At 37.6% G+C, this 17,466-nt stretch overlaps 1 protein-coding gene across 8 annotated transcripts in view; it reads right to left on the reverse strand.

Moving 5' to 3' along the window:
* The window catches only part of LOC136845440 (uncharacterized), a 198,595-nt gene that overhangs the window by 178,304 nt on the left and 2,825 nt on the right, over nt 1-17,466 (reverse strand). The window contains exon 1 of one of the 8 annotated variants that reach the window (XM_067115644.1): nt 2,706-3,334. The exons of 4 other annotated variants lie outside the window; for them this stretch is intronic. The gene's annotated coding sequence lies outside the window, so the exon portion shown is untranslated. Of the gene's footprint in view, nt 1-2,705; nt 3,335-17,466 lie in introns of those variants that run through there. 3 more of the 8 variants (XM_067115658.1, XM_067115647.1, XM_067115671.1) reach the window with 3 other exon arrangements.

Here is a 17,466-nt window from a genome sequence, read left to right on the forward strand (position 1 = left end):
TAAATAGTTCTTTGGGCAAAACCATTTAGTAAACAAAAGTAGAAAGAGCAATCAGATTGCATACCTTTACCCATACGGATTAGCAAAGTTATCCACACATCTACCTCATTCACCATGCAGGGACCTTGACATAATTAGTATATTTACCGTTAAATTTACGCTTTCTTCCACAAACAGCAGGATTGCGTCATTTTCTTGACATATGATATACACTATTAATACACATCAACCACGCATAAACTAAATCTGATTAAGATTCAAACTCACATCCACACGAAATTCTAAATCCCTGTTCCCAGGACGTTGTGCAATCTGTAAATTACTGAAAAAACGGTTCCTGCTTTTCCCGTAGGCCTAATCCTGGTAACATTGAAACACTGACCCAGTTTCACAACACCTTTGGTGGCGGTGTAAGTAAACAAACAACAGGTCCTGACTCTGCTGATTATGACGAGACACGAAAAAGGTCCTGGCTTTGAAAGTGCTAAGACTACCAATTGATTGTTTTTTTTTTTTGAGTTCCACAAGTATTGCCAGCCACAGACTTGACACCATTAACATTATAAGAGGCTAGAAGCAGTATCATGAGTGTTCATGGGACTGCTTTCAATTATCATAAGATTCCTTGTTCAACTGACACAGTCTTCAACAACAACAACAGCAAAAATTTGAAAGGGGGGAGGGTGATACACTATTAAACGATCGAGCATATTACATACCAGGAGAAAAAATAAAGTCTGGGAGTAACGAGAAAAATACAAGGAGGAAAGGGAAATATAATGCACAAGAGATGATCTCATGGCCATAAACCCATCATACAAACCCATTCTTTCTCCCCTACATCTATCTGAACCCCACACCAGGGCAAAAGGATTAAACTGACACAATAGAAGCAAATGTCCCAATGAGCGACGAATACCTTTCTTAAACAGCACGTAACTGCGATTAGGTTCCACGATTATAAAGTTGCAGTGTTCGCCAAACTTGATTTCGCAATACCCAACAACTGCAATTTCACGGCTGTAATTGCCTCTGGACCGATTTCCAGAGGTTACAAAGAGCAGCACTTTTCCCAAGGTGACAAAGTCGAAAATAGCCTTACTTGAGCGGTTGATACCACATTTTCACACACACACACAAACGCACACATACATACATACATGCGCATACACACATACACATATATCATACATACATATATATATATATATATATATATATATTTATATATAGTATAAACATACTTACACACACACACATATATACACAAACATACACACACACACACACACACACACACATATATATATATATATATATATATATATATATATATATATATATATATATATATATATACATTTAATTTCTCGTGTCAAAAATTCTCCTTAAAAAGCTGGGGTCTAGTAAGTGCATGGCTGCGACCCACCACATTCAACTCGGGATAACAGAGGAATGATTTTTTTTTTTTAGGAAACGAGCCTACATTACACACATAATAAACCCGAAGTTTATAAAGATTTGCTGTCGTTGAGCATGGGACCAGCTTTTTTCATCACCCACCTCTACTGAAAGTATAAAGAATGAAGGTGCCTAGTCTCATTGCTCTTTCATACTGCCGTAATTTTTAACGCAACAATAATAATAATAATAATAATAATAATAATAATAATAATAATAATAATAATAATAATAATAATTCTCACAAGCGACAATGCTTCCATAAAAAGACTAATATTTCTAGCCTATACAAGCAATCAAATACTACAATTAAAACTACTACGTCTGCTGAAGAAAAAAATACGACCTACTGTAGGTCCTCTACAGTAGCCTATGCGGCCAACTAAAATCTAGGCCAAATTAACCAAAACGATACCTGGCCCCCCAACCCCACCCCTCAATCCACCAGGGAAAAAAAACAATAGATTGTGTTCTTGCTTCATAAAGTAACCTATACAATCAAAGACCGTCACACGCAGAAAAAAAATACACTTGGATACGATCTGCGTTTTTCTTCTTTTTTTCTCATACATTCAAGAGTGACAGTAATACACCAGGGTAGAGACTGGAAGTCCGGTTCCCAAGGACGTTACGTACCACACAAAACCTTCTGACAACATTACCTTCATCCTGCATACTTGTATTAAGGCCAAAGTTTATTAGAGGCCGATTGCGAGTTCATTACCCTTACCCTATCGTTTCTGATAATGTATGGAAATAATGTTTCATTATATACAGATGAGAGAGAGCTAAAAACCTTGGTGTCGTAACAGATTGGCAATCTTCTAATTGCCGAAACCAATTTGCATACAAATTACTCTCAGGGGAAGCACTATGCAATAAAAAAACATGAAAGTTTACAACCCGTCTAACGATGATTGGTTTCCATTTCGCTGTTCCAACATGCTAAAAACCAAGTCAAACTACTAAACCCGAAGGTATTGCAGTGATAAAACGACCTTCTTATCAGAGGGTCTCGGTGTTCCGTATCTTGAAACATTTCCACTACAGTGATGACAACAGAAGTATCAGAGTTTCCCTTATAAACTGGTAGGGGCCAGAAACATTTATGGGAGGGGGTGGCCAAGGTTACTGCGATGGAAGGGGGATGGGAGGGGGGGAGAATGGAAGGGTGGATGAAGGAAGAGGAGGAGACGGTTCCTGAGAATAGGACAAACAAACAAAATTTTACCGTCTTACATTACCTCAATCACACACGTACATTCGACGACCACTGCGCTTTACAATCCAACTTTACAGAAGCCGAATGAAACACTTAAGGAAACACACTTCACAGTTTCTTTTTACGTGCACTGGAACGCAGCCGATGGGACGGAAAACTTATAACGCACTATTATACACACTCCACAAAACTCCTTCCCGTGTCCTTCCTCCGCACTCTCTACCAAGTTCGTTTTGAAAAGTCCACGACTGGCAACTGTAACATCGCTGACGGCCGAGCAGAACAGTCAACTGGCTGGTGTTCACTGGTCGAGCTACAATAGGGTAGTGTTGCTGAACTTGCTCTGGTGCTCTTGCTAGCCTGCTACAGCTTCAACCATCGTCAACACCATCACCGCCACCACTGTATGGCTAAGCGAGAGGGAGGAGTACGTCACTCGTCAAATTCTTTTCCCCCATCAATGAATCTCCACTTCGTACCCCCAACACCCGGCCGCAAAGCCGACCACCGCCACTTCAGGCGCTATCAGTTCTCACTGCCTAATAAAAGGATGATACAGCGCTTTGTCATTACGTCAAACATACTAATGACTGTACAAAGACGCTAACATAATTCAATCGGGGCGCCACTCACCAACGGGTTGGAAGAAAATATCTGGAATTGCCGCCTTTACGTTCGGTGGGGGGAAAAAACCAGACCTGTTTCTATCACACGTGGCAGGTTAACATGGCAATCCCACTGGGGAATACTTGCAAAATTTCCAGTAAATAAATGCGGGGAATAACCAGCAACATCCCGTTAACACGAACCTACCAAATAGAAACACCGGGGTTTAAGAACGATTCATTTTGGGAAAAGGGCGAAGGAGGCATCCCCCTAACAACGAGACTGCTGCGTCATTCCACATGTATCTTCCCACTTGTTTTTTTTTTCCCCTTCACTGGCCGCCAACACCAACGAAGACATCTTGTTTGGCACACAGGGGATATTATCGCTTTTTTTTAATTTGCATATGAGTGCTTAAAGCTTAACAGTTACGCATAGGAGAAAATGTTATACGTTTAGGCAAACACGGTTCCGCGAAGACCAGCTGATCTGTGACGCAGCAGTTTTGATGGAGGGAAGGTGGGGGAGGGTCGTATTTACCTTCAAATAAGCAAGGTAGAGCGAGTCGTCAAGGCCGTCCTCATGCGCTCCAACACGAGGGGGACGGGGGGAAAGAGGTTAGACAAAATGCACAATTTTTCTTCAACATCGACAGGCTTCAAGTTAACGGCAAATTAACACCTGAGCGACGAGAAAAGAGAGAAAAAAAAACCACTCGAGAATGGCACGGCATAATCCGGGTGACAAAGTACATATATATAAACAATAATAGTCTATACTCTCTCTCTCTCTCTCTCTGATGAGCATATACTACATGGCCTGGTTCAGCGATACTGTACCTTACATACAGAAATTCTCATAAGCAAATCTTGCACACACTTCTATTTACCATACCAATTCAAGTCATATACGTGTACGTAGACAACAATAAAAACTGAATCCCTTTCAAATGCTGGCTCTCTCTCTCTCTCTCTCTCTCTCTCTCTCTCTCTCTCTCTCTCTCTCTCTCTGTATATCTTTTGATATTAAGGAAGCAGTCTAAACAATTATTTCAAACCACAAAACATTAAATGATGTCAAAATTCAAGAACTTTGCCATTGACAAAAGTGTTATCTATTTTCATGAACAATATACTTCCCCATTATGAATGAATGTTATATATTGTAAAGCTGCAAGCCAAGATGAATGAATGTTATACATTGTAAAGCCGCAAGCCAAGATGAATGAATGTTATACATTGTAAAACTGCAAGCCAAGATGAATGAATGTTATATATTGTAAAGCTGCAAGCCAAGATGAAACATTAGTTTTACACCTCAGACACAAATATCTACTTTCGATAAGTTTTGTATACACAACCTCGTATCGTCATACGAACTTATATTTGGGATGTCCTCCAATCGGCCTTCGTTTGGTCCATCACTTTTACTTGTCACTTTATGCTTTTCTTGATTAAGCAGCACTTTCTACAGTACATTAAAGTCTCCGACAAAAGGATCTTCACCTTAAGAAAGAGTTCTCCGAGACAGAAAGAGGGGACGAAGGAATATCCAAACTTAGAAAAAAATGTTCGTCTTGATAAACGTCTCGAAGCCTTTCTCTCCTTTATCCCGATTGCCCAGTTTCTCCCAAGTGTCACGCTGGGATAATTGTCTTGTCACTCCTCGGGGAAGCTACAAAAATATGCTTCCAGAAATAAAAATAGCCACATAGCATTCAACCCACAGTGGTTTGGCGTACTGTCGTCTTTATTTTTAAAGGAGTTTGTTGAATTTGTTCTTACGTGGGAAGGTCTGCCAGATAGAATTCAGTGACCTTACCATCTGCCAGTTTAAAGAAAAATATAAAAACAAGAGCCTAAGAAAAAGGGCCGGCTCAACGACCTAACCATAAGAGGCAAAAGATCCAATTCACCTTTTCCACTGCATCTGGAAGTCATTATTTTTTTTAATACACAAAAAATGCGATGGGTAAATACATACCATTACCTGTCCCAGACCTCAGAAAAAAACTCACACAGAAAGGAAGATGCAACAAAAACAGGTCCTGGAGATGGAAAATTGTAAGTTGGGGAACAGTAAAGCACTAAAAAATGCTAAAGTTTGGACATTACATTTATATGAAACAGAATGACAACTGAATGGGAGAAAAGAAGAGAAAATTAAGCACAGTCAGCACTGGAAACAGATTTGATTGACTGGATCTCCATACACATATATACTCTCAACATCAAATTGCAATACAGTGCTGAATATACTGTTGAAAACTATGACTACTACTGATGAGGGAATCAATAAGGGAGACTGATAAGGGGATGATTATGTATGGAGGGTAAAATCACCAGCATTAGCAAGAACATGAACAGAATATGCACAATGCATACAGTCAGTGATACAAAGAAAAAGAGCACATTTTCAGCTATAAACAAGACACCCAGTCGATAAACATAGGGCTAGAAATGAGTTTAAAAAACTAGTGCAGCCATAAGCATGATGTTTGGCAGGCATAACTATAAAGCCGACACTGAATATTTCTGATATATCAAAAGTGACCAACAAAAGGTCCTCTGAAGCCTTGCAAGAAAGATAACCAAACATCAGTAAGATAAGAAAGAAGGTCCCTGTTGGATCCTACCTTGCAAAAACTACACCACTGGTCTGAAAGTTGAATTCGAGGCCGTATTTATGGGCAGTTTTCTGTTAACTCACGGAGTTCAGTTCATCAGAATAATCACTGTATAGCTGGTTCTCAGGAGATTATCTCAAGTCCCAGGAAGAAACACTCTATGATTATATGACCAGGATATAAATATATTCCAGTGGGTGCTAACCAGCCTGAACTAATAAGGTTTTAGGCACTCACCTCTCAGAGCTGGGGTGCCATGCTAAGATAATAACATCTTTTCTCTATAGTGCAACATTCATCATCATAACCACAGCTCAAGTATTAAAGATATCCCACAGATATCTAACAGGTGGACACCTTTCTCTAGGCAACCAGCAAACTCAGCAAGGTAGCAGCAGTGTAACCCTACAACAATGTCACAACACTCAACTGATCATAGTTAGGCGTTGAAATCCTTCTGTTCCTGAATGGCGCAAGACAGTTCTTTTGAGACTTTCCTTGCTAGAATTTGGCATGTCCAACCTTAGAGTAACTTCAAGGATCTCCAGGTCTCCACTCCCCTGTATTTCAGTAGTATGTTCATCATAACCCCTTGGTTATATCCCTGACTATCACCTGCAAGTCTCCGTAAATACTGACTGTCACTTTACATCAAAGGAAATCAAATGAGACCTTTCTGGCTAAAATACCTCAAAATGTTTCCATCAAAAGTAACAATGTCTGTGATCTCAGTCTTGGAAAGACAAAGTCCAGAGTACTGGTACAGTACATCAATTTCAAGACTTGTATAAATGAAGCCTGGAATGTCCTCTTTTAATTCTGCAAAGAACACTCTATCATGCCATTGCAAAGAACGGTTTATTGTGCCATCTCTCCTTACTTCAGACGAGGATGAAGAATGCTATTCTTCAACCTTTCCTACTTCCTTTAGTAGGTAATTTTCTGAGGTTGACCTTCATGCCACTTATAAGAGACATTTCTTCCATAAGTGGCTTCATGGGAATAAATAAATATTTACCCAGCATCACAGACTTGCTGGCTATTCCCAATTCTTCTTGGTGATTTTGCAGAACTGTTAACTTCTGAACATGAAAACTTCCATGACTAGGTTTCTTTTGACCATGACTGGCTCCTTACATCAAAATCAGAGACCAGATCCTTAATAAACTGCACAGCAGGTTTCCCCCTCCAACCAAAACTCTCTTGACAACTCCATTATTACCAGGTTTCACAGAACTTGAATACACTAACAACATCATTCTTTGGAACCCCCGACAAAACACCAACATAGTGTGGAATGAAAATAAATACATTTACAATTAAATTAAATGCTGTATGGATAATTTACAGGACAATTGAGCAACCACAGAAACAAACAAAAAAATCTCACAAAAAGAAAAATTTCAAACACACTGTGCTTTGATAATGAAAAATACATTACCTAACAACAATTAACAAATAAGATCACAAAGGATGGAGAGACAAAACCATTGCTAGGGCATTAGTTGTGTCTTTGGCTTTAAAAAAAAAAAGAAGGATTTTCAGCTGAGATCAAGAACCCCATCAGCTGAGGGAGGTCTCACCAAGTGCCCACCACATCTTTGCTGTGTGGAAATCCAAGAATGATCTTAACCATGTTTGCAATTCACTGACAAGTAAATTGCTAAATAATTAAACAAGCAGACAAAGACAATAATTCATTTTTCCAATACACCTGAGTCTTCCTGTTACTACAAGCATAAACTTGGATACAATGACTGCTTTACCCTGAAACACTTCAATTCATCAAATTCTGCAAAATCATTAAGAAAAAAAAGAAACATGCTGCATGTCATGACATTCATACAACCAGCAATTGAAACTTATCAGTATAAAAAAAGTTGAGAGAAGTTGCTCGTCATGATACAAATCACATGACTAAGAGATTTCGAAAGTTTTTTCCGGAACGAATGAAGTCACTCAGTCAAATTATTTTAAATGATGGAGCTTTCAGGTGTTATATACTTTTAAAAATGAAAGAAAATTAAAATGGACTAATGGTTCCTCACTTCAATCACCAAAATATCAATTCCCTTTTATATATTACACATTATTTTACAAGTGCCAAGCGACACTAAGTGCTTAATGCAATGAAAAGGTTTACTGATCAAGGTTCCTCAAATTAATTACAAGTATTAGTGCTTCTTGAGAATGGCAACTGAAAAATAAAATTACATTTTCCAGGGTAACCACTTCTTAAATAAGACCAGATAATGCATAAATCATCACAAAATAAAAAACTGAGGATGACTGACAAAACAGAACAGAACAATTGTCACATGTTAACCCAAAGAACTCTTTTATTAGCAAGTTTTTCAGGGCAAATCTAATACAAACCAGCCAGCTGGTTTCTCCTCAAAGTCAGGTGTGACATTTTCACATTTTCATGAGGTAAAATAATCTTGCTACTGCCATTTCAGGTAAAAATCAGGATCACCAACTTCCTGCACCCAATGAACATGACGGCAGCAGTTTTACATGGAGAAAATGAAGCCATTTTCCTTAGCCAATTTACTGGCTGAAAAAACAAAACCTCTTGCAAATATTAACTCAGGAATATGCAAAATAATCTAATCGTCAATAACCAAAGAGCCCTAAAATGGAAGGAACACCACCTCCTTGTTGCTATGATTAACAAAAGCAAAACAAGCAATGCTACGTATGCTACCCAGAGCTGTCTCTAAATATGACTTGAATGTAGGGCAAAAAAGTATCTTATAAACGTTATCTTTCATAAAACTGACCTAATGAGTTACCTAATACTGTAATGCCAAAATAATGAGTGTCATGTGCCTTCTCAAACTCAAAGATGCCCGTGTGGGGTATGATATTGTTTGGCAAAGCCCTGCTGAATTTGATTAGATTCATAATGGAGTCAGTTACAAATGTTTCATTTTATGGGGGAACCCAATCAAAAATACAAAGATTATTGCTTTGGGGGAACCCAATAAAAAATACAAAAGATTATTGCTTTCTAAGTGCCATCATAATCAGGTTTTCATCAAATGAATTAGTTTACCACCACAAAGAGGTATAACTGAAGTCCTCTTGTTAACCATTTCAAATCTTCTTACTGTCAATTTCCCTCTGAGTGCTGAATGACCTTATAGGTCCCAGAGCCTGGCCATTGGCCTAAATTCTATAATCCAATCCAGTAAGTTTGAAAAGCATCTTGATAGGCATAACTAAAACTATTCTCCAACTCTGTGACATTGCACTCTTCCTGATTTAACTGAAATTCTTTGGTAAAAATTCTTTGGTCCTGCATGTACCTACATCTGTAAGAAACACATTTTCACCTGAAACAAGTGACTCAGATACTGTATTTAGGGTGAACTTGGTACTAGAATTTAAAGGTCCCTTATTAATTCTCCTCAGGTTCCAAAGAAAAATCACTCAAGTTCAAAGTAATTTGACTTGATCACCAAATTCCTGGACACAAAACTAGGGGAAGAATAATTTCTAATCCCAGGATCTTTGTGGGAAATATTCTTGTGTTCAACAACCTTGCTTGTTTTCGTTATTCACCTATCATTTATATCCACACTGGATAACAGCTCTGGTACAAACTTTATCTTATTACCTTTTTCTTCACAGATCTTAGTTTTGAAATTTATTTAACGATTATAACCAAGACCCCCTTTTTTGTTTTGCATCTGTGTTGCTTGAGGAAGGCCACAAGTTTTGTATAACAGCACATTCTACTCATTCTCCTTAACACTACACAAGTTTTGTTTCAGCTAGGAGGTGTACGTCTTCTTGTTATGCCTGTAAATAATACATAGATCCACTTGTAACTTTTAAAACTGTGCCTCCAAAATAGTCATAAACTCTAATACATGAGCTAAAAGGTCATTTTACTTTTCCACTTACAAGAAGTTTCTATACTAAGCACTGGGGCACTTTCAGCCATTCTGCACTAAGACTGTGAAAACTGGGAGTCGGACACCAGGATAAATAAATCCCAGCTTCAGCTAAAAGAAGAAACTGGTTGGCTTCCCGTTGCACTCTCAAGTGACAGTTAGATGAGGACTGACGAAGATGAAAGAAAAAAAGCTGGTACAGATGTAAAGTTAAGAGCTAAGGGTCAAAGGAAGCCTGCAAAAACCCATCAGTACTGCCTTAAGTGCACCAAAAGCTCTATGCCCTGAGGGATTGTGCTCCCATCAAGCTAATCATCAATCAAGATGAATAACAGATGAAGACATGGCCAGGTTGATAACGGAATACTGTCCTGATTTAAGTGGATGTTGAGAAATGTCATCTAATGGATCCATCATTGTTCATAACTGTCATTAATATCAGTGATATCTTCAATAATCCAAGCTTATCATGTAACTGATCACATCCCATTCACGGTAATCGGTATCGAAATCGCTTGACAATAAAAGTGAAGAGGGAAATTCATTTGCAAGGCTATCCAGTTATTTCTTCTAAAACTGAGATCTGAAGGAGGCATACAGCTCATACAGTTTTTGTTTTGCCGAAGACCTCCTGCCACTGCCTTTAGTTCCCAAGCTTAGGATTAGTGCAGAATGTTTGTTTTTCTGAGTACTAGCATCCTTCACCTACTGAGGTACCATGAAGCCACATGGTCCAGCCTTACTGGTTTTTATTCCTTTCACTACGAAATTATAAAAGTCCTCCTGGTACTTTTATTACTAGTTACAAAGACAAGGAGCAATACCAACTACTGTACTTTTCAATGGAGCCCACCTTTTCCCTCAATTTTTCATACTGCCTTCATCAGCCGTTCATTTATGTGCAGTGCTTGTTTCTTTTCCTTTCTTTTGTTATTTTCATCAGTGGAATGGAATGGAATATATAATTTAGAACAAAGGCCAAGTGCTGTGACATATGAGGTCATTTAGCACTGAAAGGGAAAATGAGAGTATACAGGTTTAAAAATGTAACAGGAGGAAAATCTTGCTTTTAAACTATGAAACAATTGTTAGGAGAGGGTGGAAAGTAAGACAGAAGAGAAAGACTTTGAATGAAAGTACAGTAAAAGGATTTGAAATGACAGCTAGAGAGGCACAGAAAGGGCGCACTATGAACCTTAAGTAAGCCACAGTCCCCAACACTAATGTGTGGTGATTGTTAGAACTACCCCCTATGGGATTATTTTCATCAGCACTCGTCTTTTCTGGCCAAGTTTTTTTCTTTTCTCATCAGTCCATATGAACATCTGAGCACCATGAATACATATAATAAAATCTTAATAAATCTCTATATTAACATATACTTAAACAGTGTAGCATAACCTGTTTGCTGACAGACATAGCTGCTTTCTTAAAAGAAGTGCTTCTGTCACTAAGTACATAAAAGTTTTGAGAGATTACTGTATACATACACTTTGGATATATATATATACAGGCTAATCCCATACACAAACAAAACTATACTGTGATTGGAGATAGGCTAATCCCATTAACAAATCTGGCTATTCTGTGAGCTGAAAAAGTTAACTATCAAGGCCTCAACAAGCACAAAATGACTGCGAAAGATAGTAGATGTTAATGGAGCAAAATAATGCCCCCTATACATGCTAATAAATGTCCTAAAAAGACTGATCCATAAAACATCAAACAACATCCATAAGATGAAACATGATACAGGGATACTTGCTAAACTTTAAACACTATATTCAAGTACATAATTGAACAACAATTATATTCATTTCGAATTTTACAGGTACAGACTGGGAACTATCCATAGACAATCTTAAAAATTTTAAATAAAAGTGTAACCTGGAGTCATGAGTGTTATTCATTACATTTCTCAGCTTTGTGTGACATCCTGTGTTCCTCTAGACTTCCTTGTCCTTCCCAAAATGAGGGAAACCTTTAGGAGAAATTATCTCTAAAGGCATCAACAGTTCTTTCAATCAGACAACATCCTTGTAAAATTATCAAGGTCTCAAGGCCTACAATTTCAGTCCTGCAAATCTCCTGGTGGGTGTCTGTTACTCATATTCTTGTGACCGTAGCAGAGTCTAAAGTCAACCTGTAACCCTCAATCCATCCTACATGGCATGCACATTGTCACAATTGCCATGTCTGTCATTAGCATGGGAGCCAGCATATTTCCTACCATATGCTGTTGTGTTTTGCATCCCTGTTTTGTTCCAGAGCTAAATGTTTGTACAGTATTATGGGTGCCTGTACCGTAGCTTAATGTATCACAACTTACAGTACGATTGTCTGCTGCTGCAAGTTGTGATCCATGTCCACGTCTTGGATACCTCTGCTCAGATGAGTGCTACGCCATGAACACCAATGGTTAATTTATAATTGTATGTTATGAGTTCTGGTCGTTTGATGTGCCACAGGATCTGTATTTGCCTTAAAGTAGTCTCACTATGTAAATGTTTACAAGAGTTCATGCCTGCATCACAGGCATTTCTTTATGGTTATCTGTATTGTTACCATAAGTGCCACTGCCTCCTGCAGTTTATCTTTTGTCTGTTTTGTGAAAAAGTCTACAACTGAATCATGGCACCTGAAAGACTGCCTGATGCACAGCAAATGCCTGTAAAGTTGCCTGATGAACCACAATTACTGTACCTCAGTATGATTGTATGATGTCTGTCTTCTTCCACAATTCAAAATGCATCATTAATCTACAAATCTGCTGTAGGAACTTGTTGAAAAATTATGAATACTGTAATCATTTAGTAATCAAGATATACCAGGTAGACCAAAATGATCCAACACACCATTTTGTTATGGGGCTTCCAATACTATAGTGTACAAGAATTTCAACAGGAAATGATACCTTGATGTGATTGCCTTCAGAATGGTCTATTACCAGTTTCAAGCGCTTCCTACCATTAGCCTACTGATCTATTATGAATGCCAACCACAACTGCAGTTTATTCTTAAACCATCGCCTAAAAGTTTTTGATGTCATTAAACAATGAAAACAAAAAATACTTTAACATTCTCTAATCAAAGTGCTAATGACATCTCATTTTGACACAATGCCTCAACCAGAATGATTTTTAGTTGTAAATGGGTTAGTGAATTACAATATTGTATATCAAATAGTCTCAATTACTAAAACAATTCAGAGGCTCAACAACACCAAAGTACAGTATATAATTTGCTGAAAAAAAAAGTAGCCTTTAACTTTCAAATTTGTATCATTATAAAACCCAAATTTATGCTTCCACACCTATTTTTCAAAATTAAAAATAAAATCCTGAACCTAAAACATTTCCTAGAAAGATGATAAAACCTAGGCCACAATTAATTATATATATATATATATATATATATATATATATATATATATATATATATATATATATATATATATATATATATATATATATATAATATATATATATATAATATTTATATATCATAAATACTTAAACCCTCTAGAAACACTGTAAAAATATTTATACCTGAGCATTTTAATAGTTTTATCACAAATATATGCATTTATTCATGAAAATTATAGTGAATACAGTAATTAGTGGATATTTCTCAATGAAAAAAATACTTAAAACAAATTTTCTAAAAATACTTAGATATGTTACACAGAGAAACCCGTGAATGTTTAAGTCCACGAAGAAAACCCTGAATACAGGGGTTTTACTGTATATAAATATATATATATAATATAAATATATATATATGCATATTATATATATAAAATTATATGAAAATACAGAATTAGTTCCAATATTTCTCAGTTCGAAAAATTTTCAATGGGCAATATATTCATCAGAAATTATTTCATGTTCCGCATGTTCCGGGTTACTGACGCGTCAATGCCAATCCGACGGAAGAAATTTGGCCCCAAATCGGCAGAATAATCATAATTTGAAGGTTTTTATGTATAAACTCAATAATATATAGTTTATATGTTTCAATATATATATATTAAAGTAAGGTTTTCTTATGATTTTTGACGATTTTCGACGATTTTCCGGTTTACAACGATTTTGGGTTCTGATATAAGAAGAACCCCATAAGTAAACCGGGGGACCATATGTATATGGTGTTGCCCTGCTCTGAGTCTTGCATGCACCATACACTTTCAGTGATATAAAATTTGCTTCTCAGGCAGATAAACTCCTTGAGAGTGAAATGGCTGGGAAGCACACCAGCAGGTGACTGGCCTCAGCACAGCTGAACCTTTCAGGTGTGGGCATGCAGGCAAGTTAGCTGCCAATCATTTCAAACACTGTGGCGAAGTGTTCATGTAGTTAGCCAAAGACACCTTGATGGACTCTTGACAGAAGAGGAATGGCCCCTAGTCCAGTGCAGTCCTTAAATGGGCAGGGGGTGCTAGGGCAGTCTCCTAATTCTTTTATTCATGCTAAAAATACTATCAAAATTGGCAATTGGAATGTGAGAATGCTAAATCAGGATAGCAAAACTGAAGAGTTAGTGGGTGTTTTTCAAAGTTATGAATTAGACATTTGTGCTGTAACAGAGACAAGATTAACTGGGGTCGATAATTTGGATTTGGGGAATAATTTACGTTTGTTGATGTCTGGCCGACAGGATGGAATGCATTATCAGGGAGTAGGATTGATGTTGGGATGCAAGGCAAAGAAGGCGCTATGTGGATGGGATCCTATGGATGAGCGATTGCTGTACGCACAGTTCAAGTCAAATCATGGTAACATCAGTATGTTTGTGTGTTATGCACCCACTAATGATGCACCTGATGAAAGGAAAGACGCATTGTATAGAAAGCTGCAGGAAGGAGTAAGAAGGGTTGCTAGACAAGATACTTTGATTTGTATTGGAGACTTCAATGCAATAATGGGCTGCTCGAATGAGGGACTTGAGACTTGTATGGGTAAGATGGGTGTCGGTGGTAGGACGAGTGAAAATGGAGTAAGGCTTGGGAGTTTCTGTCTAGCAAATGACCTAGTTATTGGGGGCACACTTTTACAACAACCCAATATACACAAAATGGGTGTCACTGTGTGGAAAGTATAAAAATCTGATTGATAATATTGCAGTTAGTAAAAGGCATAGAAGCTCTTTGCTAGATGTTCGTGTTAATCGGGGAGATGATGTTGGTGGTGATCATCAGCTCAGCATTGCAAAAATAAGACTTAAACTAAAACGTCAGAAGAACGGAAAACCTGTTGTTGATAGGTATGATATTGATATGCTTAGAAGGGAAAGAGAGGAAAGGGAGGAATTTAGAATAGAATGCAGAAACAGGTTTTTGGTGTTGGAAACATTGGAGGAGGGAAGGAGAAGTGTAGATGAGATGTCGCGAAATGTGGATAAAACTTTGCATGGGGCTGCTGGTTGTACGATCAGAGGGAGACTCAGATTGAGGAAAAAGATGTGGATGTCTGAGGAAACACGGGGTATGATCAAAAAGAGAGGTGAAGCAAAATTGATGAGTGAGATGCATTCTGTTAGGGATGAAGATTTTGATTTAACAAGAACTAAGTGCTTGAGTTTGGATTCAGAAGTTAGAAGGCTAAGTAAGATAGATAAAAGAAGATCTGTTAATGAAAAGGTTGTGGACACTGAAAAATTAAATAAAAATGATGGCCAGAGTCAAAGGACAGCATATAAAGCAATTGAAGAGCTGACTGGCAGTACTGGTAAACATAAGGATATACCAGTCAGTGATATTGAAGGTAATTTATTGACCAAAAATGTTGAAATCAGAAATATATGGAAAGGGCACTTTGAGACAGTTCTTAATAGACTAGTCCCCCCAGAAGAGGATATACCGCCTGCTCAGGAAGATTTAAATATTGATGAAGGTGAGCTCAGGCTAGAAGTAGTAGTTAAGGCAATAAAACAGTTAAAGAATTATAAGGCACCAGGAGAGGATGCTTTATTCCCAGAAATGTTCAAAGTGGAGGAGGATGGATTAGTATTTGTCTTGAAGATATTATTCAATGAGATATGGGTGATGGGAATAATACCATTAGGCTGGAAGAATGGTGTGATCTTTAAAGTTCCACAGAAAGGAGATCTGAGTAAGTGTGGTAATACTTTGTCACCTGTAGTCTTGAAAATTTTCTGTAGAGTAATGTTGAATAGGTTGGGGCCAGTGGTTGATAGTATTCTGCAGGATGAACAGGTTGGTTTTAGAAGGGGTGGGATTGCAGTGATCAGATCTTCACAGTTAGGCAGTTAATGCAGCAAGCAAATGAAATGAAAACTCCATTGAGTCTTTGTTTTGTTGATTTTGAAAAGGCCTTTGACAGTATTTCGAGACGGACTATGGGACAAATCATGAGGCATTATGGAATACTGGAAAAGTTTGTGACAGTTATCATGAATATGCATGAGGGCACATCTTGTAAAGTGATGGTTGATGGGTGTTTGAGTGATCCATTTGAAGTCAAGTCTGGTGTGATTCAGGGTGGCATTCCGTTTACTCTGTTGTTTGTATTGGTCGTGGATTACGTTATGAGAAAGGTTAAAAGAGAAACAGATGCAGGTATACTCTGGGGAGAAAATGTGAAAATTCTTGACTTGGATTATGCTGCTGATATGGTTTTGATCTGCGAGGGACCAGAACACATGCAGTGTGTGTTGGATTGCCTAGTGAGTGAAGGTCAAAAGGTTGGTTTGGTTATTAATGGTGGAAAAACTGAAATCATGAATATGAATATTGAAAATGAACATGATTGTCTAATTTAAGGTTTGGTCATAAAGCAAGTGGATAAGTTTAAATATTTAGGTACTTATTTAGATAAGGATGGTTCTCTGAGCACAGAATTTATGGAAAGATTAAAAAAGGCTCATCAGGCAATGGGAATGCTTAAAAATATTTGGAATAATAGCAATTTTTCTGTGCATACAAAAATCAAAATTTATAAGGTAAAGGTTAGGAGTATTTTGATTTATGGGCATGATTCATGGTACAGTACAGTGACTTTGGATAATGAATTCTTAGCATTTGAAAATAAGGCGCTCAGAAGAATATTAGGAATTAAGTGGAGGGATAGAATATCAAATAACAGAATTAGAGAAGTAACGGGTGCAGCCGGTAGACGAGTATGTTAGATTCTCACACTAGAAGTGGCTAGGCCATGTGTATAGAAGACAGGGAATAGTACGAGATACACCGGAGTGGGGTGCCCATGGTAGAAGAGGTACAGGTAGGCCAAAGGAGACGTGGTTAAGGACAATGAGGCGGGAAGCAGGAGAAGAGTGTTGGGGAGATCTTGAGGAGTTAGCCCAGGACAGAATGTGGTGGCGTAGTTCATCGAGGCCCTATGCATCCCCGTGGGTGCCACAGGAAATGCTTGATTGATTAAGACTACAGTTACCTTGGCTAGTTGGAAATTAATTTTTCAACAACACAGAAAGAAGTACTAAGAGCCAACAACTGACTGATATTCAAAATATTTTTTTATTAACATAAGATGATTATGTACATTTTTAAAGTGCCTTTTTAAATTTCTTAAGCAAATATAATGGAAAAGCAGTCTTTTCTTCCTATTATTTATTCAATTTATGGTCTCATGTTTTCCTGTATTTCTTTCATCACCTTTTCCAAACCAAGA

This window comes from Macrobrachium rosenbergii, chromosome 2 (genome assembly GCF_040412425.1).
Source record: "Macrobrachium rosenbergii isolate ZJJX-2024 chromosome 2, ASM4041242v1, whole genome shotgun sequence".
Lineage (NCBI taxonomy): Eukaryota > Metazoa > Arthropoda > Malacostraca > Decapoda > Palaemonidae > Macrobrachium > Macrobrachium rosenbergii.